This window comes from Rhyacophila brunnea, unplaced genomic scaffold (genome assembly GCF_057557595.1).
Source record: "Rhyacophila brunnea isolate RB1 unplaced genomic scaffold, BYU_Rbru_1.0 scaffold_23, whole genome shotgun sequence".
Lineage (NCBI taxonomy): Eukaryota > Metazoa > Arthropoda > Insecta > Trichoptera > Rhyacophilidae > Rhyacophila > Rhyacophila brunnea.
The window spans coordinates 5,758,080-5,784,806 of NW_028232893.1; the positions used below are offsets into that span (position 1 = coordinate 5,758,080).

At 36.8% G+C, this 26,727-nt stretch overlaps 1 protein-coding gene and 1 long non-coding RNA gene across 2 annotated transcripts in view; one reads left to right on the forward strand and one right to left on the reverse strand.

The window, feature by feature from the left end:
• Positions 1–26,727, forward strand: part of 14-3-3epsilon (tyrosine 3-monooxygenase/tryptophan 5-monooxygenase activation protein epsilon) — a 129,576-nt gene that overhangs the window by 38,344 nt on the left and 64,505 nt on the right. The gene's annotated exons all lie outside the window — the stretch shown is intronic.
• LOC147069369 (uncharacterized) lies at positions 17,701–21,671 on the reverse strand. Its single transcript, XR_015071203.1, has 3 exons — positions 21,363–21,671; positions 21,029–21,320; positions 17,701–19,738 (listed from the first exon to the last, which is right to left on the reverse strand). It is a non-coding gene; the product is annotated as an uncharacterized LOC147069369 (long non-coding RNA).

Sequence of the window (26,727 nt, forward strand, 5' to 3'; positions counted from 1 at the left end):
TATATATTCAAATACCGGATCGAAGCCTAGTAGTTCGATATTACAGTTTAATTAAATGTTGGACGAGTTCTAAAGACACACCGCAGTGGATACCCGAAAGTTAGATATAAAACACGCAATAGGCACCTCAACTAGTCAGGCAATAATTATGTGCAATCTCATCGCTTCGAATATTTATATATTCCGGTTATGTGAGTGTGAGTTTATTTAGGTAGATGTTATTGTTTTATAAGTTTTCAAAATAGGGTTAATGTACTTCGTTAACTCAGTGTGCTTCCTTGTACTTATACTCCTAGTTTGGGTATATTTATATATTATATTAAATATATGGAAGACTGATTTACCTTTTTTTAATGTCATGTGAATGTCTTGTATTTCTAATAGGATCTCATAAAGGGATCTCGAAAAACTAACGTAATCATTTTAGTTTACCTGACGTATCGAACCATCCTTATAGTTATATTACCCTATGTCTTGTAGCGAAGCGTCATTTCAACCCATTGAATAAAACAATGTTTTCGTATAGCTTTCGCGGGAAATTTACAATTTACGCAACCGTCAAGTGTCAAAATGTCGCTCAGAATTTCTTCTGAAGTGCTCGTACACTACACGTATGTCACTTACTTAGCTTTCGCGTAATTCTACCCAATTAGGACCTCCATCAAAATTGTATCGTGCGGTTTCTCCGCACAAAGTAGTCTTTGCGATGCAAGTCACGTCCTCCCGAGATGACTAGGGGGGTGTCGGCGACCCGGTAAATAAATTTCCCAATTCGAAACGCCTTCCCCGATCCGCCGGGTGGCGAATCCCAAGTCGCACCCTTTGAGGCTCTAACCGCTAGCGGGACCGGGGGCTGTTGTTGATGGATTAATTTCCTCTTGTTATGCGACGGTCATTGTCGTGGCGAGGCCTCTGTGACCGCAAATAAAACGACTGTTTTGAATGGTAATGGTTAAAGTTTGAGGTAACGTAATTTATGTAGCGTCTTCTCTTCACTACACTGCGAGTTTTTTCGAGAAATGTTTTAGTTTCTCCGATTAGAATTGCGCGTATTTTGTCAACGAAATTAAAATTTATTGAAATTTATTTATTTACACTACGTGTAAAAAAACAATTCAAGAAATATGTACGATACAATATCTAAATTCTTGTTTATTAGTAATTTGTTTTCATGTATGATTTAGCAACATTATGCCTCCTGTAAAACAACAGAAAAGATTGCCTAAAGCCCACGTTTATACCTCATCTCGTGATCTTCTTTTTTATGACTGCCTTAAGTTATGCAGAATGAATAGTGAACTGAACTGAGAGTGACGAGTCGACGTTAGAACTGGCTCGGCCACTTGCTGCGGATGCCAGAAAAGAATTTCAACCTGGCTTGCCTGTTCTTCAAGCCAACCGGATTCCGGCGTCCTGGAAGGCCGCTAAATACTAATGTAGAGTGTATACGGTGGAGCTACGGGAACGATGCATGAAGACTGGCGAGCGACAGGGATTCTTGGAGGCGACTCGTGGTGTCCATATGCTCCAACTAAGGGGCGGGAATGGCCAAAGAAGTTGCGCAGAAGTATTTTTCCACAGTTAATAATTAGCGGTGTCATCCATATGGCCAGAATATCTTCTATAAAAGCTTTCGATAATCTTTTTCATACTTTGCGAAATATTTCACATTATTTTAAGGAACCACTACAATATATTATAATTAGGGAATCCAATCCCGAGCCAAACTAGTCCCGGGATTGGCATTTTTTTCATTGTTTATATAAAAATTTTGTATTTACAAATAACATTGATAAAATCGGTCAAAAATAAATCTAGTATAATTTATACTACGAGGGTGGGTCAATAAGTCCTTAGAAAAGCCGACAGGTGGCGCGACTAGTACTGCAAGCGGTTTGTTTTCATGCAGCGGCACTACCGATTCAGTATGCTGCGAAGTTTCAATCAGATTGGTCGGGTTGTTGTGTGTTTCTCGTACATTTAAAAAAAAAATTTGCTTGTGGAAAATGGAAAAATGGAAAATGGAGAAAATTGAGTTTAGAGTTGTTATTAAACATTTTAATATAAAAGGGTTAACAGCAAAGGAAATATAAAATGAGTTGGATTTAGTTCACGGCATATCTGCTCCTTCACTTGCAACTATTTATAACTGGTTAAATGAATTTAAACGTGGTCGTACATCAACAAAGGATGAACCACGCTCAGGACGTCCTGTAGAGGTGACTACACCAGAAATGATCAATAAAATCCACGATATGGTGTTAAGTGACCAAAGATTAAAGTTGAGTGAGATAATTGAGGTTACAGGGATCTCAAAAGGTAGCGTCATTTCTATTTTACATGACAAATTGGGCATGAAAAATATTTCTGCAAGATGGGTGCCGCGTTTGCTCACAGTCGACAATAAACGCAGTAGAGTGGTGGCCTCTTAAGCCCTGTTGTCGCTCATCCAACGCAATCCGGATGAATTTTTTCGTCGCTTTGTGACTGTAGATGAAACATGGATACACCACTATACTCCCGAGACGAAAGAACAGTCAAAGCAGTGGATTGCGAAGGCAAACCATGTCCAAAGAAGGCGAAAACCGTAAAATCAGCTGCTAAGGTTATGGCTACTGTATTTTGGGATGCACGTGAAATTATTTTCGTTGACTATTTGGAAAAAGGAAAAACAATAACGGGATTATTATGCATCTTTTTGGACCAGCTAAAAAACAAAATTGAAGAAAAACGGCCTCATTTAAACAGGAAAAAAATCCTCTTTCATCAGGACAATGCCCGTGTTCACACATGTTTACGATCAATGGCTAAAATTGAAGAATTGAAGTTTGAATTGGTCGACCACCCACCGTATTCGCCAGATTTAGCCCCCAGTGACTTTTTCCTTTTCCCAAACTTAAAAAAATGGCTAAGTGGACAACGTTTTTTTCAAATGAAGAAGTCATCGATCGGACAAATGCTTATTTTGAGGACCTTCCGAAAACTTATTTTTCTGACGGTTTAAAAAAAATTGAGAAATGTCTAACCAAGTGTATTGAGCTCCAAGGAAATTATGTTGAGAAATAAAAAAAAAACAAAAATAAAACCTGTTTTAATGCTTTTTTCTAAGGAATTATTGACCCACCCTCGTATTTAACACATTTATTGTTAATATTGTATACGTTCAATCTTGAAAATACACGAGTTAAACGGGCTAAATAATATTGTAATATAAATAATAATGTGAATGTAATAGGAGATTGCTGTTTCTGATAGTAAAGACTTAATGAATGGATTAGCGAGATTTAAAATAGTATAGCAAATAATCATGGCGTACTTATGGCCTTTCCGCTTCATAAATCTAATTAGTCAGCTAAATCTGAAACTGCCGTAAAACGTATGATGTCAAACGAATACGTAAGTCGGCTCTCACATCTAAACTCGCCCGTCTGCAAGGTGTCGAATATCATGGTGGAATAACTTTGTTAATAGTGCGAAGCATTGTTTTTTTCCAATCTTTCAATTTTTATATGAAACTGCCGTAAAACGTATGAGATCATGGTGGAATTACTTTGTTAATAGTGGAAAACATTGTTTTTTTCAATCTTTCTCATTTTTATTAATTTATGTGAAAAAATAAAATGAATCGGCAACTTACACATGTATATAAATTAAACTTCATTCAAACTCAGTTTATTTCTAATGTAGTTATTTTTTATTAAAAGTATTTTTTCTGTTATATTTTCGCTTTTATTTTATTTTCCATAAAAATTGATAAAAAAAATCAATCCCGAAATCCCGGGATTATTCTTATCAATCCCGGGATTCATAGGTATCGAAAATAGCTCGGGATCCCGGGATTCGGGATCCCGGGATTGGAATCCCTAATTATAATATGCACGTATAATTTAATTAACGCCTCTTTTTTCAATGCGTAATGCGAAAACAGCAACGCTGGTATCACTTGTTTTATTGATCTGTCAAAATGTACTTCAAAATGATGTTTTATAAATTGAAACTACTCGGAAGACCAATGAGCGCATTCCAGGCTTAAATGGCCTCGCACATCAGAACTCGCCGCATGCGTCTTACGACGAATTCGTCGATGTGACGTCATCGTAAACCAAGAAACAAACGTTATCAAATGGAGCTTCGCAGATTGGCCGATGTAACTGCGACTCTGCGACCCTGCGACATGCCTCGAGTTGCATTGGCCAAAGCCTGCATGTCGATCTTAAAAAATGTCGGCTCCGCGCAAGCGCACAGCCTGCCGCCATCGGCCATTTCTGTTTCTGTCTACACTTCGGAAAATGACAATGTCTTTACACTTACTTCCACTACTATGAAGTCGCAACCATTGCGGCTTGATTGTAGAATGCTTGAAAAATCCACAACTATCGGACGTTTGTTTTCACCTCTAAACTTTGCAACCCCAGCTTTTTACGGGCTGTCTGACCTGACCTTATTTATCCGTCGACCTTTGTCGTTAATAATATCATTATTTCATTTGTTTGTGCGATCGTCATTCACGTTTTAGTGCCCTGCTTCACCGTTAAAATATTATACTACCCATAACTAGCCGTGATGGCGTTGCAATCAATCGTAAACGGGGCGCTCCGAACTGTTTCATTAAATCATTATGAACGCTTTCAAATAAATAATTAATCGAATAAAATTGATTCTTTCGTTTTGTCGGTGTCGGCGCCGACTCACTGCTGGATGAAGATGTCCTCCCTCTTATTTCTTCTACTCTTTTCTGTCTCAAGGCCGACTATATTCACGTTATCTTAAAGAATTAAGAATCACGATGGTAGTTTTAGTTATTGAGTTTGAATGCAATGCGTGAACGTGTGAACTGCAGCCCTATGTTGTAACTTGTGACATGAAGTCACCCGACGACATGACGTAATTGTGACGTAAGCTCAATACATGCATCGAGGCGAGCCGCCCAATGGATACGGCTCACCATAGATACTATTATGCTGAAACACCTATTTGTGTATGGGGACAATGAATAACGCCAGTATTCGAGTAGCGTTAATTTCTCGAATACTATTCAACTCACTCCGGTAGTACTTCACAATGATGTCATACGACGTTACAACATAAGGCCCCTGTTCGTAATAATTATTGAAGATTTTCGATTGCATATCTCGTTGAAATTATCAAGTACCGTTTATTTCGTTATCAATCGCCATTTTCTTCAAACAGTTTTAACATATTGCATTTTGAGAATATGTAATGATTAACATTATCATATAAATTTAAGAAATCACGGTCTGACTATTAACGGAGTTTGTCTATGTCCATCTGCCATGGTGTATATTCGCCTAACTTGGACAGTTCTTCAATCTAGCGGGGTTTGACACCTGTATAATATGAACAAATCGGAGCATATTAAATATTCCGCTATAAATGTTTCGAAACAATATTGATTATGCAGTTTCACCGAAACGACGTATCTTGCACTAGGAAATATGCATGAAACCTCATATAGTATTACGGTTGGCACCCTGCAAATGCGGGTTACGCTGGAAATATAGCAATGGCCATTTTTGTTCAAACTATTCGAGGATTGGGATGCGATATTGCCATAATATTTTTTCCGCGTATCAAACATGCATAATATCTAATTATAGAATCCAGGGCTTCTCCGCATGATTCTCCAAATTTGGGGCGGAGGCATAGATGTTGCATCTACGTTCAGGCGGATCCTTTCGTGAGTTGTATGCAAAATAAACAAAGCGAACCCTCTGCATTGTTCGGAGTTAGTATATTGTAAAATAGTATTGGTCCTATTGGTCTGCTTTAATACCTTTATTTAGCTTCTTGATGATTAATGCATATTTTATTACAACGTTTTTATTAGCTCGTATTCTTGTTTGTCCAGTATAAATCTTGCAATCGATTTTTAACTAACTTCCCGACTAGCTAGACATTTGAAACTTTTAGAATATATCGGAAAACGATGCCTATGCATTCTTATCATTATAGCCATCTTTAAGCAGAATTGAATTCATTTTCAGTTAATTCTGTTTTGTATGGAAAGTTATTTCAGAAAAATCCGTAAAAAGTAAAAGACTATTATTGGTTGCTAAGGCGGTGGTCCTAGCAACTAAATTATTAATATATACGTGCGTTAATATGGAAATCGAAATGAAATGTCAAAATGACATTTCAGTATTCTATATTTGTTTGTTTGTTTGTTTTTTATTTACTTCATATCAAGTACAAGTTTGAGCACAATAATTCAAAAGAAAATTTAAAAACGTTGTATATAAATTATTTTTTTTTCTTGAAATGGTCCACGATAAACAAAATAAAATTAACGCAACGCGGTGAGTGTGTTTGGTCCGAAAATAGATGTAATGAGAAAATTGAAACATCGATTGTTGATAAAATAATATTTCCCACAATGTTGCTACGAGTGTCGACACCTGGGAACCGTTGACCAAACATTAATAAGATCCTTATTAGCGCAACAAAGTCACGGAATGGTCTTCGCGGCACGTTTCTCGCTGCGGAACGTTTCAATGACTTGGGAAATCTCGCCTGAGTCAACACTTTACCGCTCGTGCCATAATAATTTAATTTTGATACCACTGTTGATTGTTTACCGCGTTGTCCGAGGCTGTGTCCACAACTCGACACTGAAACTCTAGGCAACTATGTACTGTTTGCGGTGTAGGGTTTACACGTATTATAATTTCATTTTGGTACTCGAGTCCTTCCCACATTGATTCACTCGTTTGGCAAGGTGTGGTTAACAATTTAGAAACATATTATACATAAACAGAAACCAACACACGATCACATTGTCAAGAAATCAGTCTTCCTGTAGTGTTTTTTTTAAAACGTGCTCAGTTGTTCGGGTTTTCCAAACTCACATAAATTGAACAGGTTTAATCCCCATTTCTGAATGCTTTATGAACTTAGGTTATGTCCACAGCGTATGCGGTTTGGGCCTACGACAAATTTGTGGATAGTTTAAGTGTCTGGGATCTATGCGATCACCGGGAGTTACTCACCCCCGATACCTGTTATTTGGTGCATGAATTCGATGATAACTCTTCTCTCTCGTTTTCGATGCTGGTGACAGCCTCAATTCCGCCGATCTTCACCTTGGCAAACTGTTACGGTGCTCACGACCGAGAACTACAGTATGCAAACCACATCATTTGTGAATGTGCTCCGAAAAGGAAGAGATGCTCATGTCGGTCCTATCAGCTGTTGGAGCCCACCAGGCCGTCCGACCTGGGCGCCACAAAGGCCAATTTTTTCGGTTTAATAATTTGCAGCATCCCATTGCCTCGTGATACTCTCGATTAAGATCGAGTGTGTTCGAGGGTGGTTGGTACTATCGTCGAATAGTAAACCAATCGTGATTGTGAAACCTACAAGATGAATCGATTGTCAGACTTTTAAGGGGCATCAGTGATCACCCAGAGAGTCATTAATGGATACGTTCATATTTTTTTTTTTATGAACAGATTGATTTCGTAATCTATGTCAAGTGACATAGGTTTAGATACCTTCCACAGTGCCACATCGCTTGGTTAACGTTGAGACCATGTCTGAGTAGATATTTACACACTACTAAGTGTCACTTGGCTTTGCAATGTGTTTGTTTACCCAGCAATTGAAATTGTGACAAGTAGCGGCAACTCGATACCGCGCCGTAATGAATCGAAAAAACAGAGATGCCTGATATATTGCCGAATATCATCAATTTTTATCAGGCGTCGACCTTTTCTGGTTAGTCGGTCGATATGTTTGCTTAGTATAGCATGCGGAAGGTGCCATTTATTCCAGTTGATTGAAGCCCAAAAAAGCCGGAAAGGACCTGATGATCTGTTCACTACATACGACATAGATTGCTAGTTTTCAGTTAGTTCAGCGGTGTCCGTGCAGACAGGGGAATGTGATCTTTTAGCCCTCGCGAAATCTGGTGGGGAAAGCGATAGTTTGGATCTAATGCCGGGTCCACACTGGCAACATGTCGCGCGACCACCTCGTTAAATTTTACGATAATTATCATAATTGCTTAAGAAATTTTACGATAATTATCGTACTTATCGTAAAATTTAACGAGGTTGTCGCGCGACATGTTGCCAGTGTGGACCCGGCATAACACTCTTTACCCTCATAATATCTTATTGCTAAAGGTCGCCGTATTCACGTTTTCAAAATCTTCTCGAACAGCGTTCTCCTGGCTCCCAAATGGAGCACACCAAAATAATTTACCAGAACTTTAAAACTTGGCCATATTTTCACATATAGGTAATTTCAATATCTATCGATACCGAAATATCGATTTAATTAATTACAAAAAACCGGTATTGTTTGTATTAAGGAAGTTTTTCGAGAATGAATTTAACATTATTTCTTCCATACTTTAGTGAAGATTTATTGTGCTGCCAAGACGCAAATATTTCGAATTTAGATGGCACTCGTTGATCGATCAATATTTATTTATTTATATATTATATAACTAAGGATACCAGAGAGGTGGATTGCCATTTGTTAAAATACTAAACCATACCGGACGTCTTTGTACTTCCAGAAATATTTTATCGGACAACGAAATTACATTATAGGTGTTTGTAAAAATCTGCAGTTCTATAATATTATCTATATGTCAAGTTACTTAGATACCCTTGCCATGAAATATCAGTGTTTTAAATAGATTTTTATTGCTTTATTTATTGAGCCACAAATAACGAAATGCCGGTATTAATATTTTCATTCGGTATTGAAATCCCTGACCACGTACATACAAAATGATTACGTCAACGTCGACACGTTTGCCGAATACTCAATGAACGCGGATTTACAATAGTATGCACCCTTATTTTTATGTACGTAGTTTTCGACTGCAATCAATATAACATCGATTTGTTTGAGGTGTCGTAAGTGCACAATTTTTATTATACTTATTACCACGTTTTTATTAGCTCGTATTCTTGTTTGTCCGGTACAGATTTTTTCTTGTGTGTACAGTACAAATTTTTACTTGTTTGTCCAAGATTTGTATTGGACGATTGAAGATTTTTAACTAACTTCCTTACTGGCTAGACATTTGAAACTTTTAGAATATATCAGAGCACGACGACAATGCATTCTTTTAATACTTTTGGCCATCTTTAAGCAGACTTGAATTCATTTTCAGTTAATTTCTGTTTTGTATGTTTCGGAAAAAATTCGTTAGAAATAATATTTACTACTCACTATTATTGGTTGCTAAGTGGGTCCTAGTAGCTAGATTATTAATATATACGTGCGTTACTATGGAAAATGTCAAAATGACATTTCAGTATTCTATATTTATTCAGTATTTTTATACAAAAAAGTATTTAGTAATACATAGAATTGTCAAGTTTATGTGATTCAACAAAAAAATTGAAAACGAGGTATATAAAAAGTTATTTTTGTCTTGTAATTTTATTTTTCATTATATAGGTATAGCAACCAGGGAACACAAATCTGCTGTGTTGCGTCCTCGTACCTTTGTGTTGCCTGGACAGTGGCTGGTAATTATTGATGAATTATCACGACCATCATTATTATACAAGCTTTGGCGCCAAATCTGAGCGGTCCTACTCATTTCGTAACTGTCAAAACTGAAAGCCCAAATCGAGACTATCTTTTGTGATAATAATGTATGTATTATAACTACATGTCTCTTCCTTTGTCGTGTCTACTTGTATTGAGATTTTGTATGAGTGGTTCAAATGTAATGATGAAATCCGTCCACAATGAGAAAATACTGACGATGACTGAAGGTAAAGAAGGCATATCAACGTTTGAATAAAATGAAATCCTCCCCTTTGTATAATATTTTAAGATGCTTTCAGTAATCACGCCAATTATTGTGCGCGAAACAAACCGGCCCCGTCTTTCTTCCATCTGACCGATTACTTTTCAAATTAATTATGCTAATTCCTGTTTTTGGACTTGTCCTTCCTCAAAAGATAGCACCCCCCGCTCCCTCGCGTCGCCGGCCACCCCGCGCTGCCGATCGATTCCGCTGCATCTGGCAACAGCGAGTGCTTGCTTGCCCGCCGAACGTCGCCCGGTGTAGGGTTGGTTGGGGGTGACCATCTTATTGAGAACTTTTAAACCACGAGTTGAGTTTCACTTAGTAATGACGGCCGTGAACAGTTGGGTGCAGACGTACAATCAAGTTGTATTAAAATTTCAGCATTTTTTAAACATTAATGGTTGCCGCATTATTCAGGAACGGATCAAATTTTCAATCTACAGGTGGTACTATTTAAATTGGTCAGTTTACTCGGAATTATTCATAAAATTCTGGTACTTATTCAAATCGCCGCGTTTTTAGCTATTATTGTTACCCTATATTGCTTTGCTTGTGGTAGTATTAAGTGCATCGACAAGAATGTTGTCAGGTGGCAGTGCAACCTGCTTTTTTATATCGTAAATATTGCTTCATGACACAGAACTTTATGTATTATCTATTTCTCACATTACATATGTAGTTACTTTCTTACTCCCACCGTACAGCATTGCATTCACATTACAATACTGAGTAAACCTCACAGCGAGCGAAACACTTATGGTTTATTCATTTTTCATTAAATCACAATATTATTGTGTGTATCATTCATGCTGATTATTAATTGAAATATCGCAGTGAGTACTTAATAAGAAGTTAAATATGCTTGTGAATAGAGATTGTAATCGAGAATTCTTGAAAAATTATAAGAATCGTTCCTCGAGAATCTTTCTGAAACCGATATTAAGATTTTCGAGAATTCGTGCATACGGTCACCCCACTTAACCACCACCCCCCTTCACACAGCCATCCCATTGTGGGCGGTGTAGTACCCTTATGGAATAAATCCACCCCCGCCTCGTTCCAGTGGCGCCGCGTTGTACAACCGCCCCGTGACGCACAGACGTTTGCTTACGCACGCCTCTGGTTCGGCGCGATCGATGCCCAGTTTCCGGGTGGCCGGCGCTAATGTGTGAGACCCCGAAGGCATTACTTTGCAACTACCTGACCAATGGAAGAATGCCTGGTGATGATGGATAGATCCGACAATGTGTTGCCAAGGAAAACTGGCCGAAACCACCAGGTCATCTCACGAACGATATAAATGCAATCTAGCCGAAAGGGGTTTTTGACAGAATCCCATTTGTCAAATTTATCAATTTGACATATGAATTAGGTACTTACGCTAGTAAGTATGGGTTTACATCGCGCTCTTGATTATGTATTCGTATAATGATGTAATTTTGAAAGACGTGGATACTAGGTCGGTTTGGCGTCCGGGTTGCAATGTGAAGATGGACAATGCAATACACATTTCGCCGAGAATAAAACGTGGTAATTTGCAGTGTCGTGTGTCGAAGCCCTAAGTGCGAAGTGGCATTGCGTTTAATTTATATATATTTAAAATTTCACGCGCCTTTAATTGTATCAATATTGAGCAGTGATAAATGGATGTACAGGTGTACAGTAGCAGTTCGCACGCTAGGCACAGTTAGGTCCGTCGGTTGAGTATCGTGGATGGTTGCAATTCGTCACCATTATCAAGATTTTTCTGTGCGTGAGATACGCTTAAACTTTTGCCTGTCCACGCCTTATCTATTGCTATGGGCTAGTCATTGGCTTTCATCATGTAAATTATTGTAAGCTGGACACAGTAAGCGGGATACACCATCTAAGATAGACTAGAAGGTTATTTGTATGGGGTTCCCATGCTCCACATAACTCGACTCTACGATCTGTAAGTTTGTTGTTAAAGAAAACTAAAAGTGCGATGATTGTAAGAATAAAATAATATGCAAATGTCATTTTAGTGCAATTATTGTAGTATGTGAACTTGTAACTAACTCATTAACGATTGATTGCCGCAAAATCCAACATGCTTACATTATAATCAATTTCGTATCAAATTAATAACATCTCGTTTCCCCGTAATACCTGTGTGGGCAGGTATTGTTATTAATGCCCTGTAATGGTAACCTTCGCCAACTTACTATGCGGGCTGTCGTCGACTGGCTGGCCTATTGACGAGGGTGTCCTCCCCACGCGTCCCACCGGTTATGCAATGTCAAACTGACTCATATTTACTTTCAATATCCGGGCTGTGAACAGGTGAGGGGGCTTCCCTAGGTTAATTTCCTCTCGCATATTTGCAATATTGCCTAGGAGATTTACATGTGTTGTTGTGTTTTATTTCGAGTGTGTACATGGTGCTAAAAAGCATTTTGATTGGAACGTTTTCCTGATGCCTAAATTGTGAAATCAATTACTCCAGTTCGACCAGTATTCTACCACTTCTTCCCAGCATTGTCATACACACAGCTTGCAGATCACCGCATCTTTTAAATTTGTCAAATATTCGTGAATGGCACACTGATTAATAAAATTGATATAACTCGTTTATTATTCATTTAATTCAAACAAATCATTTAAATATTTGTAGGTATTGGGTTTTTCTATTATTTATTTATACTTTAAGTTAATTTTGTCCATCAGCGGAATCAAGTAAACATGTCAATTATATGTTTTTGTGGTTTTTAGCCTTTTTTATACAACATGACAACGATAAAATGTCTTATAAAAGTAAACGATACGATAAATATAATATAATAAAACTGGAGCTAAATATAATAATCTTCGAGATAATTTGAAGATGGAGGGGGCCCACTATATGTTTTTTATTCACTCAAACACCTCATACCTACAAAAGCGATCATTATTTTGACAAATTTAAATGAAAATAGATTTTATAAATCAAATAATAAAATTCTTCAAAAATATATTGGAATTTATATATTTTATAATTTATAAAATGAAAGCTAAAAGATGATTAAAGCAGAACATCAGCGATGCAAAATTGGCAACCGATTGTCTGAAATGGGTTAATCTTATTTGTGTAAAATATATTCGCGAGAGATTTTGCGTACACCTGTATTCAACAATACGGGTATTATCTGATATCGCTGTACTGTGGTTTTATGCGATAAAATATTGTAACTGCGTGCCTTTCATGAGATAATATCTGGTAAAGTAGGCATAGAATTATTTTAACGATTAAGAATTTTAATTATTATTGAGCTCTGCTACGTACGTATTCGGATGACTCAATTATTGGTTGACATTGTGGTTATCCACGATTGTCGATTACACACAGCACCGTCTTTTTTTCTGAATATACAATTACTCTGGTAAGAAATCAGCAGGTATTTTGTATTTCTTGGTTGTGTTTTAAATATACATTCATTCCAACAGACATTCTAATTATTACAGAAGATAATAATTGATTTAATATGGCAAATTGACGAATTGTAGGCACCGTTTACTTATTAACCTAAACAGGACTAGTCTTATCTCCAATACGTTGGTATCATCTAAATACACCGTCGCTTTCTACGAGCGTATATTGTAGTCGCTGTAAGCATTAGCAAACTTTTGGACAAAACACGGATCAATTTGCCATTCTAGTAATTTGAGTTGAAGATTAGAGGAGGGGTGTATCAGTACGTTAATAATTATTATCCACATGTTAACTTTTAGCGATATGTCATGACGTAACCGGCCAGATCTTAACTGTTGTGGGTAATGAAGAAATTGACAACTCGGAACAAAATTTTCCACATCAGAACAACACTCCAATTATATAATACTTACAACCCTATTCTGCCAAGCTCCCCAATCGGATTTATCTATTTTTAGTAGGGTTTATGGTAGGGATTTTAATACTGAATGAAAATATAAATACCGTTATTTTGGTATTTCTTATTATATACGGATGTGGTTAAAACAGTTAAAAATTTCTTTAAAACATTGCTATTAGAAAATATATTATTGGAAATGTATATAAGTACCTTCATAATATTATGTTAACGTTTGCGTATACATACAGTTGATACATTATAGAACTATTGATTTTAATAAATACATTGCAAACATTAAATTCGTTTTCCAAAAAGTAAATAATAAACGAATATATAAATATTTTGGTATCGATAAATCCAGGAATACCGGTATTGCAATCCCTAGTTTATACCTAATATCCATAACTTTTTGGCATCTGCTTCACTGTTAACTAATACAAAAAGTCTAGTAGTAAAAATGTTCAGAGCATTTATTTCTTATAAACTCATTTGTTTTGCGTGTCTATCAATTATTATATTCTGTAATATATATGATATTATATCGTTTGTGAAACTGCTGAGTTTTTCAGTGTGATTGAATCTACCATGTTGGCTCCCAACAAAATCGTAAAGATCTTATCTCAAATGGATACTTATAATTTTGCGAAATGCTGCGTTGATCGGAGTATCGATTTATCCTATACCCACATATTACGCAAAGGTCAATATTATTTTAAGCCCTTGGAATATAGCTTTCCACGGGAAGGTAACCACACTGGCGTTTTACACCGACAGCCCAGTCCTCGTTGAAGAAAACCCGACCCGACGATTAGGGATGTCAGATTTCATGTGTGATCAAAAACTACGCTTGTGGTTTTATCTCTATGTAGGTATATACACATTGCTTACTGGTTGTGCATATTGTATGTTTCAGGAATTGATCGGTTTTGTCTTCATATTATTGACATAAAAGCAAACCCGCCATTGAATTATGGCGCCCGTTTCACTGTACCGGACGTGGGAGCTGCTGTTTTCTAACATGCACATTTTAGAATTGTCAAATTCGAAAGACCTAGGCCGCGTGCTCTGGCCTATAACATTATGTGTGGTTTTTCATCATTTACGGCACTACAACATCATTCAAAAACTTTATCCATTCTGAACGACGCAGCGCAGACGCCTTTCAGGTTGCATGTAAATTGTACATATTACAGTGAGTTTTCATACCAGTAATATATGGCCGTATAGCATTAATATCAAAAACTACACGTTCGTGGAGCATTGCAGATAACGTTGTTCCAATTTTATTAGATACAATAACTATACTTTCGTTATTTCGTAACTACATAATAGTGTACTTTTGAATTATTCAGAAGTTTATATAAATATATACCTACGATATTTCTAATTTAATTACCCACCTATTTTCTTTCGTCTTTCCCCAGTATTCCGGTGGTTTTAATTACGTATTTCTAAGTGTTTTATTTAGACTTGAATTTTATCTCAATACTATGCGGTCATCTATTTCCGATCAACACCTCACGGTGAACTGTGATACGGTGAACTGAATACGTACATTTTCCACGCATAGCAATAGTCTTTGTTCCAAGTCATGAGGGTTATCTGTGTAATACGGCTGCTTCGTTTTAATATAACGGAAAGTCAGTGTGCCGCGGTGGAGGAAACTCGATACTGCGTAGTCGGCCTGGTTAACTTTGCCTACGGCTTTCGCAACAAAAGCAAAACACCGTCAAAATAATAACGGTATGCAAAATTTCCCGATCCAATAACTTAATGAAGTCCCGGAGGATTCCGACGACCCACGCTCCCCCCCCCCTCGTGTGGCGTTGGGAGGGCGTGTGGAAGTCTGACATGACTCCGGGGCGAGGTTTAGGGGGGTTGGACCGGGGACCAATGTTGTGAACATAAGGTAGACGTTGTTCGTAGACGGGTTTCTTAAAACGATCTTGATCCCATTTGTGAAACGTGGGTGAATTTATATTATTGTGTTCTCGTATTAGAATTGAATGCGATAACCACAAGTGATAATTGGACATAGTTATGCAGAAAGTAGCCAGTCCACAAAAAATAAAAAAATGAGATTTGATATAGATCAGATGCGAGAAGGTTTTCTCTACATTCTGCTGAAAATAGCCAAGCCGCAAAAAAATTATTCTTGAAATAAAATACTATTTACAATTTGACATTTTTACATACATTTTTAATAATCATGTTGTTATTAAAGTGCCATTATCTCAGCTCGACATCAATGTGGACTGGCTACATTCTGCATAACTACGTTCAATTGTATATAAACGCACAAATTTGTTTATTTACATATAGTGAGCTTTCCAAATTTAAGACGTTCACAGTAAGACATGAAAACAAGCACTATAAAAAGATTATAAAGGACAAATATACATAAAGTAGATATGTATCTACTTTATATTTATTTGTACATGTGTAAGCTAAGTAGGTACCTGCGGAATGAAGTAAATAGACACTATTTTAAGAATTTATGCAACGACGTACACCTCAACTCATCACGTACGTGGACTATATCAATATACGAAGCGATTTATACAGTGTTACAAGCTCTCCCAATTGGCACCACCAATGGAAGATTAGCTCTGCACACTGGGAGAACAAACAACTGATGCTCACGATTTCTAAGATAGTTATTATACGAACCATATTATAATACAACTGTCAGTTGAAGCAATAAATATGTATAGTATTTTTCGTTTTCTGGATGACGTATGTACTAGCATCCACCAAAAGCGTGGATGGCCCGCGAACGGTTGGAAAATGAATAAATTGGCCCCGGTGATATAAAACACAGTTCGTGGGATTCGGTTCTAGAATGACTTTTTTTTGCGAGGGCGTCGCAGAAATCGACTGGGACGCATTGTCGTCCCATTTGCGTCGGTTCTGACATTATTTCCAACCCCGCGTCGGACGTAATAATTCCTTATTGGCACTTATTCTAGCGTTTTATTCCGTCTTATTTGTATTTATCTGAAACGGCCTCGTATGTGACAATATGATTTAATGTTACCATCGTTCGCAGTTACGCACTTTTTTCTATACGGGGCAAAACGACAGGCATTTAAGCTGACTCCATGTTATATTCTTTTTTCGTTCAACGGTACGATTTTTATTTAGAATATATTGTATTTTGTTCGTGGTTTTTATTGAAATTTATTGTTTCGGTAACAAAAATCAGGGTACCTCACACGTAGTAATATAGTGTGATTATTCTTTGATGGCTATTTAGATTTTAGAATATTGTCGCTTCAAAAGTTGGCAAACACAACACGATTTTCCATAAGCTTGTAACTTACTGCTGTATCAAATAATAATCATTGTCTATTGTCGTTTGTAGAGGGCTGGTATGTTTGGAGAGATTTGATGGATTTCAGAGAACACATCTTATTCTTCTGATGTGAAATTCAACTGTCACCATCTGACATGTTATTAAGCAGATTGTGACGTTTGCTTTTTCAATTTAAGCCCAGCTATGTTGGATCGTATCGGGGATGAGGATGCTAGGGGGGACATTATAAAGAAAATATTGTAGTAATAACAACAAAACCATTATAATATCTCGTATAAGTTCGATTGTAGAGGTGTGCATCCTTCGCACGAATATGATTTCCCTTTTGCCTGTTTGGAGTGTGCTTCGCCATGGCTCGCGAAAGAACTTTACTGGCTCCCAGACACTCTGCTGGCGTGACCCGTTCTTCGAGTCTCTCGGAAACTAAATCCGCTTATCCAGGTCGGGTGATGGTCAATTACGCTTCTACTGGATTTTGGACTTGTTTTGCATCAGTACATGTTGAGGATTCTTCTCGTGGACAGATAGTCTTCGCTATATTAGCCGCAGTTTGACGTCGTAGGTCAGATAAAATGAGGGAAATTTCATGGACAATAAAAATTACGTAATGTGATTATTGATTTTAAGATACATACTTATTTTTTGTAATATGTAATTAATTGAACTGTTTTTTCTTTTTTCCAGGTAAGTGTCAAGTTGCTCTTACGCCCCTCTATTTGTCAGTATCCCGTTGGGTAAGTGGTATGAAATAAAACATTTGTGAAATATATATGCACAATTCTAATAGATTGAGCAATGAGAAAGTCATAAGCATTACCTACTCTATAACATTTTATTTGATTCAAATCAATAATAATTATAATGTAAAATCAACTATAAAAAGTCTTGACATTCCTGTTAAGTAGGTGCACGTCTTCTAGCTCATTGTGTGAGCGAAACGCGCGTTTTGAATAATTACTTAGTTCACCTTGTTACTGTCCAGCATATTGGGGCATACACAAGCACAAGGTCGCTCCACTTCCTTCGGCCCATCGCCACGTCTCGTGTCGCCATGTGAGACCTGCAGCGCGTATGTCGCTTTTGTAGCACCGCTGCAGGGTGATGAAGGGTCGGCGACGGAATTCTTGGGGTTGTGCCGCAATGGTAAGGAATGTCACACTCGCGTTGTTTGTAACGCGTTCGTACCAGTGTACCTCTAAAATTCGCTGCTGAAGTACATCGATTCTCAACACTCAAAAGTCAAGACCTTTGGAGCCTGGTAAGCTGCCACGTCTACGGGACCACACGTGGCACGCACGCGTTGGACAATTTACATTTCTCTTCACCGAATACAGCTTTGACGCGACTCCCAAGCTGAATGCAGACCCGCCACTCTCACCCGGATCCCAAAAAGTATTTAAAATCACCAGGTCAACAGCAGACCGGAAACTCATAAAGTAATATCGGCGTCAATGCATTCCGCTCTGCACATGTATTTGGTGTTCGCCAAATTTCAAATCGCAAAATTATTAATAAATTATAGTGTAATTCTCAACATCGCCAATTGGGCATATCCCGCATATCAAAGTAGTTTGAAACAAACATTTCGCCTTATAATCTAATCTCAAAATCCAATACAAACATTTGGTAAGGCTTCGGCTTGCAAATCGCAAAAACTGCGACGTTTCATTTTTTCCAGCTGAAACTAACTATGCCGATTGTATTACGTAGGCACTCATCAAGATTTTTACTCGTGATAATCCGCGTATATCTCTGCATTGTACGTATAATATATGCCGCATTGTATGTTATCTTGGATTGTAGGTATATTTTTTGCGTGTAACATCATTCGATTTATTGTTTCGATAATCTAAAGATAGCCGTTGCTAGCATAGAAGGCGTGCGTCGGGTTGCCAAGTTATTTATGATTCAAGATATTTTTTTTTATTCATTTAATTCTCTGCAAGTTTCTCTCTATCTCATTTGTGCAGTCATACGTTTATTTATCTTCGCAATCCGTAGTATTCTTTTAATGTTTTCTTGGCATGGCTTATCCGTCCAAAAATGAAACAGCTGTAAGTACGTGTTTTTTTGCAAACTGCGTGCTTATTAAAAATCGTAAAATGTGATCAATCAAGCGATTTTCAATCGAAGAATAAAGTACCTAATAAATTTACTATACTATCTACCTTTTTATATAATTTTTGTTTCATCGAGAGCAAGGACCCAAGGAGTTGGGACGAATGGTTAAAAGCTATTCCTCGTATAACTGTTAATATTAGTGTTATTGTGTTTTTGTAATTTTTCTTTTTCTGTTTATCGTACACAGTTGTAAAAAATATATTATGCCAGATCGTTGTAATCCCCCCACTACACATAAGATGTTTTCTATATTGTTTCGACAGAGCAGATTAATAAGACACGATTTAACGGCAATCAGACCATAAAACATATAGATACAAAACCTGCTTAAATGTAGTCACATAGTACTTATATTAAATGCGCATTTCGTTTCTGTGACAAAATTTATTGCATATTGCACACTCAATAATTAAACCTTGCTGCACCCTCACCCAAAATGCGACCCATTTCTTCCAAGTATGGCCTTATGGCCGAGAGGGTTCAGAAGAAATTCTTGAGACTCCTTTACTTGAGGTTTTATGGATACTATCCGTGGCTTTATCCAACTGACTTTCTCTTAGGTAGGCTTACATACCGCAGTCTGTAATTTAGAAGAGATCTTCATTTAGCTACGTCTTATACGAGGTATTAATGAGAACTTCGCCAAGCTGGACATTGTTGACCTGTGTGTAGCTACGAGGGTGGGTCAATAATTCCTTAGAAAAAAGCATTAAAACAGTTTTTATTTTTGTATTTTTTTTTTATTTCTCAACATAATTTCCTTGGAGCTCAATACACTTGGTTGGACGTTTCTCAATTTTTTTTTAACCGTCAGAAAAATAAGTTTTCGGAAGGTCCTCAAAATAAGCATTTGTCCGATCGATGACTTCTTCATTTGAAAAAAAACGTTGTCCACTTAGCCATTTTTTTAAGTTTGGGAAAAGGAAAAAGTCACTGGGGGCTAAATCTGGCGAATACGGTGGGTGGTCGACCAATTCGAACTTCAATTCTTCAATTTTAGCCATTGATCGTAAACATGTGTGAACACGGGCATTGTCCTGATGAAAGAGGATTTTTTTCCTGTTTAAATGAGGCCGTTTTTCTTCAATTTTGTTTTTTAGCTGGTCCAGTAAAGATGCATAATAATTCCCTGTTATTGTTTTTCCTTTTTCCAAATAGTCAACGAAAATAATTCCACGTGCATCCCAAAATACAGTAGCCATAACCTTACCAGCTGATTTTATGGTTTTCGCCTTCTTTGGACATGGTTCGCCTTTCGCAATCCACTTCTTTGATTGTTTTTTCGTCTCGGGAGTATAGTGGTGTATCCATGTTTCATCTACAGTCACAAAGCGACGAAAAAATTCATCCGGATTGCGTTGCATGATCAACAACAGGGCTTTAGAGGCCACCACCCTATTGCGTTTATTGTCGACTGTGAGCAAACGCGGCACCCATCTTGCAGAAATGTTTTTCATGCCCAATTTGTCATGTAAACTAGAAATGACGCTACCTTTTGAGATCCCTGTAACCTCAATTATCTCACTCAACTTTAATCTTTGGTCACTTAACACCATATCGTGGATTTTATTGATCATTTCTGGTGTAGTCACCTCTACAGGACGTCCTGAGCGTGGTTCATCCTTTGTTGATGTACGACCACGTTTAAATTCATTTAACCAGTTATAAATAGTTGCAAGTGAAGGGGCAGATATGCCGTGAACTAAATCCAACTCATTTTTTATTTCCTTTGCTGTTAACCCTTTTATATTAAAATGTTTAATAACAGCTCTAAACTCAATTTTCTCTTTTTTTTTATAAACAAGCAATTTTTTTTTAAATGTACGAGAAACACACAACAACCCGACCAATCTGATTGAAACTTCGCAGCATACTGAATCGGTAGTGCCGCTGCATGAAAACAAACCGCTTACAGTACTAGTCGCACCACCTGTCGGCTTTTCTAAGGACTTATTGACCCACCCTCGTATCTTAGAAATAGAGAGCGTCAGTTGTCTATTCTCCCAAGGTCAGAACCTACTACCGGTAATGCCAATTGGGAGGGCGATAACTATGTTCATCCTAATCTTCGGGTGTTGATATATTCCACTTGCGTGAGGTGAGTTTATGTGGACGCTATTTTGTAAATTCTTAAAATAGGGCTCAGCAAACTCGGTGTTTTTTGAACTTATATATATGTATAATTGTATCTTCACTGCTTTTGTATGTTTATATTATGTTCTCTTTTTACATTTTCATTTTTATCGCTTTATTACTTTTTTCTCTTTATAGTAATGTTTCGTCTCATGGTGTGAACGTCTTGAACTTATAATTTGTAATGTCCACAATATGTAAAAATAAATTGAATTGAATATACGTTCTCTGATTTTTTCTGATTTCTCTGAATTCTGATTATTTGAAGTCGTACAATTTTCTCATTTCTGAAAAAAAACCTTCATAATTATGATTTGTGAATGCGTGACGACGAATTATGGTATCTTGGATTAACAAATAATATCAAAAGAATTAATATGGCTTTGTACCTTGTACCTACTGCTACAAATCGAACCCAGAAGAAATTAAGCCTATGTATATACATGGTGCCTCTTCATTCGTTCGGGTTATCAAAATTTAAAAAAAAAAACTGTTGTAACTTATTTGCACGTTTTGTTAGCGTGGCGTGTGCGTTACCTGTGTTACCTCTGCCAAGATTGTGTTGACTTTTGTCTGGGCGCGGAGCATGTTTACTTTATCTCACGGGAGAGGACGGACCTTAAATAATTGTTTACCCGCACTGAATTACCTTTATTTGCCTATCCAAATAACGATTACACACGCACGGCATTGCGTAGGTACCCGTGAATGTGAATTTTTTAAACTAACTGTGGGCTAGGTCCGGAACTTTGAATCGATATTATGTTTCATATTGTAGTTTCGATCTGCCATTGTGGTTAGTTTTATTTATCGACGCTGTATTGTAATTTGAGGTTGGACCGTGATCGCCTTGAACAGACTCCTTCATTCAGCTCGGTCTTCTACAGTTGACCACTCCCAGCATCACAACTCTTTTTAAAGACTGATGAAGACACCTGAAGTCGTGATCTTTCCGCATATCCTTAGTACATTAAACGTGAGGAACCAATGCCTGACATCATTATGTTGTGTCTACGTTGTCGGCACATCGCAGACGTTGGGTGTTAATACTGTCAATGAAACGGATGTGGTTCAGTCTTATCAAAGATCTTACTCATGATTATTGCGACGTAGCCAGGTGCCTTCGTCGCAGACGGTGCTAAAGATATTTCCCAAGGTTCTACGCTCATTTACCACTTCTGGAAGTCTACAGTTGGTTCTTCATCCTAACACTAGTATTTATTTTGAAATAATGACGAATGCCTTATACCATATCAATGATGGTGGTGTGAAAAACTCATGAATATAAATTGTAATCCAATTTTCATAATGACATTTGAAAGAAAAAAGGACGTAATCCACACAAATCAAATTTTACACGGGGACTTTTTTCTTATGGTTTTCGGTCAAAGTTAAAATACAAAATAGACTTCACCGTGAATTGAAATTAATAATTTGTCGTTTATATTCCTAAACTGATATTCGGTTGATTAAAGAAAAACCAAAAAAATATGGTTAAGTAGTATTTCCCTCTTCAGTTCCCTTTTTATTGTCATTAATGCCTAATAAATTTATGCCCATTAATTGCAGCTTACAGCCTTTGGACACAACGTGTATTTAGTCGTGTACAACATTATTATCCAATAAAACTTATTTTGAAAAGATTGAGGGTTACTTCCTTTTTCCTTTCTACAGTCGGCAAGTACTCTTTGTCGTATATATTTGTGGGATTTATTCTAACCTACATACCTACGTACCGCTATAAATATGTGTTTTTATCATGGCAGTGGACTGTTCAGCGTCAATCTGTTTAAACACTAGTATTCCATAATATATAATATTTATTACAAGAGATACATTAGGTTAAGTCGACAATCACGGATTCTTCGTACCTTTGTACCTAATAGTTCTTTTCCGTAATCACAATAAAACACCGGACGAAACGTTACTTTTCTCGTTTTTAAGTGATTCTCTTTTGATGAAATTTAAGTGTCAAAATTCCCCGAACGTATGCTCTGAACTGAATATTTCAGTGCTCTTTATGAATAGAAATTTTCATCACTCCATGATAGTATTATTATCGACGTAAAAATATGCACATTCGCGTACACTTAATAATTTTCCGCTGGCGGATTTGAAGAATAGGCGAATCTTGTAATAAATGATAGCCGACGTGGATTGGCGAGGGACAGACCAAACAGGGCTTTGGCGCTACCGGTACGGAATGACCGGACGGCTCCTTACCGAGTCACTGATATTTTTGAACCACGGGTTTTGCTATATGTACATATCGAGGGTATACTGACAGAATAGCATTAAGTCATTAAAACAAGTTCTGAGATAATCGCAAAAAGGACTTTAATTTTTTTTTCAAAGCGTTCTCCCATGTAGATTTTTTTATGATTTAAAAACATTTTTTCATGATTTAAAAACATTTTTTCTACATTATAAAGACTAAATAACAATATGATTTAATAATGTTTCTATTTTCTCACCTTTATATCCTATGCGCCTTTGTGCGTTTTACCAGGACGTAGAGCGTAAAATTGTATACATTTTGGCATTTAAAACAAACAAAAAAAACAGCAAAAACTGAGTTAATGCGTTCTGTCAGTATACCCTCGATATTTAATGGGATGATAATAATATGAGCATTATACCTATATAACAGATTTGTGTAATCATAAACTATATCCAACAAAACATTCAATTAATGTGTATTAATATTTTAATGTATCTAATGTTTTTGACAAACAATTGCTTGGTTACCCACAATAATTGCCAGGATACTAATTCTATTTTTATCCCAGTTCTAATTTACAATTTGTTAAACTTCTGCGGCCAAGAAAGGAACAAATCAACACTTTCACGTTCTTATGCCATCCGTTATCCGAGGTCGTTGTCCATCTGGTGTTTTACGTTCATTCCGAGCATGGTGTTTCGCAATTAAATTCGATTTTCTCTCTTCTACGAATAGCGTTGATATGCCCTTGGGTAATGATGAGCTGGGGTTGCTGTAATTTTGTCCTCAAAATGCAGTCTGTAGTTATCTGGTTTTGATGCCGTTCAAAAATTCTCGTTCCATTCCCATTCATCAGAGGACATTCGCATTATGCACTGTTTCTGTTGTGAGTTCACATTCTGCTACAGTGTTTTGGTACTGTTCGGTTATACCGGAGGCAGCGGAAAACGCATTTTGAAAATAGTCGATAAACTGGATTATTTGTTAGTTTGGGTTAGTTTAGGTTCGGTTAGGTTGGGTTAGGTTAGGTTAGGTTTGGTTAGGTTAACCTAACAAATAATCCAGTTTATCGGCTATTTTCAAAATGCGTTTTCCGCTGCCTCCGGTATAACCGAACAGTACCGTGTTTTTCTTTAATATCGGTTATTCGGTTTACCGGTGGTATTCAATCCCTACCGGCACTCGTTCCAGGCTCTTCTGTTTGCATAATCGCGTGGGACGGACTGATTGATGGTAGGCGTCGTATCCTTACCGTCTTTAGCTTCCTTATTCCCTTTGTGACTGCGCCTCCCAAAGTAAGACCTCCGATATAAACTGATCCCATATATCGTGAAAGTTTTATAACTTTTTTGCCTGTTTGCGATTTCCAATTTCTTTTCCATGGTTTTTACTTGAGAAATCGTGCTTCCAAGATTTTTTCCACTGCCATATCGACCCTGTATTGATTTTTAGAATCCCACAAACCATGTCAACTGCCGAGCCTAAAATTCTCTACGGGGTGGACTTAGCACTGATTATTTTCATGAATTTATAACCTCATCCATGGTTGAAATTCATTCTGGAATTCACTAGAAACAGCCATTTTAAGCCATGTCCTTACAAGATTGTATTTTTTTCTAATATGCACGTTTTTCATGCTTTCCATATATTGTATTTTCAGCGAGGAAATGCTGTATATTCAGTATTGCATAAAAAATATTGTTATAGTAAGTATGTAAGTGCAAGGGTACCTACTCGGTAAGGTGTTGGCCATTATGACGTAGTTTTTAGGAAGTAACTGAAGAATTAGTATTTGGATCTGCAGCTCTGTGGTGTGAGTCTTCAATCGACGAACGAGATACGTTTATTTCAATCATATAGCTAGAATTCGTATTTTTATTGTATATCGATTAAATGGGTTTACTTAACATTCCCCGTAAACCCCCTTACCCATTAAAAATGTAGATTAACTACTCTACACAATCCATACGAGTAATAGGACTATGCCACTCATCTCACATACATGCTGACAAAATATTGCTAGTTATTTCAAAGACTTGTCAGCCGATACCGTGATTTTTTTTGTATGTACCTAACATTTTTTTACGAATCCTCGATTGATTCCAAAGTGATGGATAAGTGCTTTCCGATGTTTTAGTAAAGGCAGTTTTATTTGGTAGTCAAACTGAAGCACGGTTTTATATTCGATACGTGGGGGTGTACTAAATTAAAACACGAGTCTGAAAAAAGTTACATATAAATTAAACGTTAACATTCGAAAGCTAATCAAGTACGGTTGGTTATTGATCGTGTTTAGGATTATGTAATATTGTCAATGCTATGGAAGGAGGATGTTAAAATAAGATACTATATATAATATTATACTAGATAATGTTGGAGATGGCCAGCTGGTAAATTGTTGGAACGGAAGTTCTGAGTTAAATGAAGTGTTTAATGAATGGATGTTTTAAATTATTTTATTATGTATTGCTTTAGAACAGTACAATCGTCTGTGCATCCAATATTTTCACGAATTCTTTTTTAGTTCGCTAGATGAACGCATTGCAGTGCATGCGTGGCCTGCGCATTACCTGCCTCTAACCTGTTCCAAAATGGCCATTATTTGTCTTCTTGTGTTAGCGATCATCGATGGACTTTTGTTCTGTGTTGCCAATCGATTGATGCCAAGAAATATACTACAATGTTTAGACCTGTGCATTAAAATTATCATTATAAAAATATTACAAAACTGCTTCCCATAAAATTTGAAAACTGTTTGACGTACAATTGTAGACAGTTGACGTGGTGCGTAACAACACCACGCTTAAGATGCGCTAGACTACTCTTCTTTACTATAATTAAAAAGTTTAAGTAATCAAATGTAAACATAGCTATTGATGTGTTGTCAGGTCGCCTTATTTATTATTATGTATTTAGCTATTACTGACGTCAACAAAAGTATATTTATAAAATAATGATTAATAAATGTATAATTTTATTCCTCATTTTTCATATGTAATTTCGTTATATTCTTTATGCTCTTCATACTTTCTCACTTTTTATTCTTGTTAGGCTTTTAACTATATTATAATTTATACATGGAAATTGGTTGCAATATAATTTCACTATTCTTTTCAAAAATATTTTTGTATTCAAAATGTAACTGTTTGTTTCCTTAATAAAAAAAATATATGCGTTCCGACAAACGTCATTTCCGTTTTAAAATACATTGATCGTGAAACCAGTACGGATAACGAATTTGTCAGCACGCACAAAACGTTTTTGAATTTATTGGCGCGGTAAGGGAAAGGTTAATGGATCAAGAATT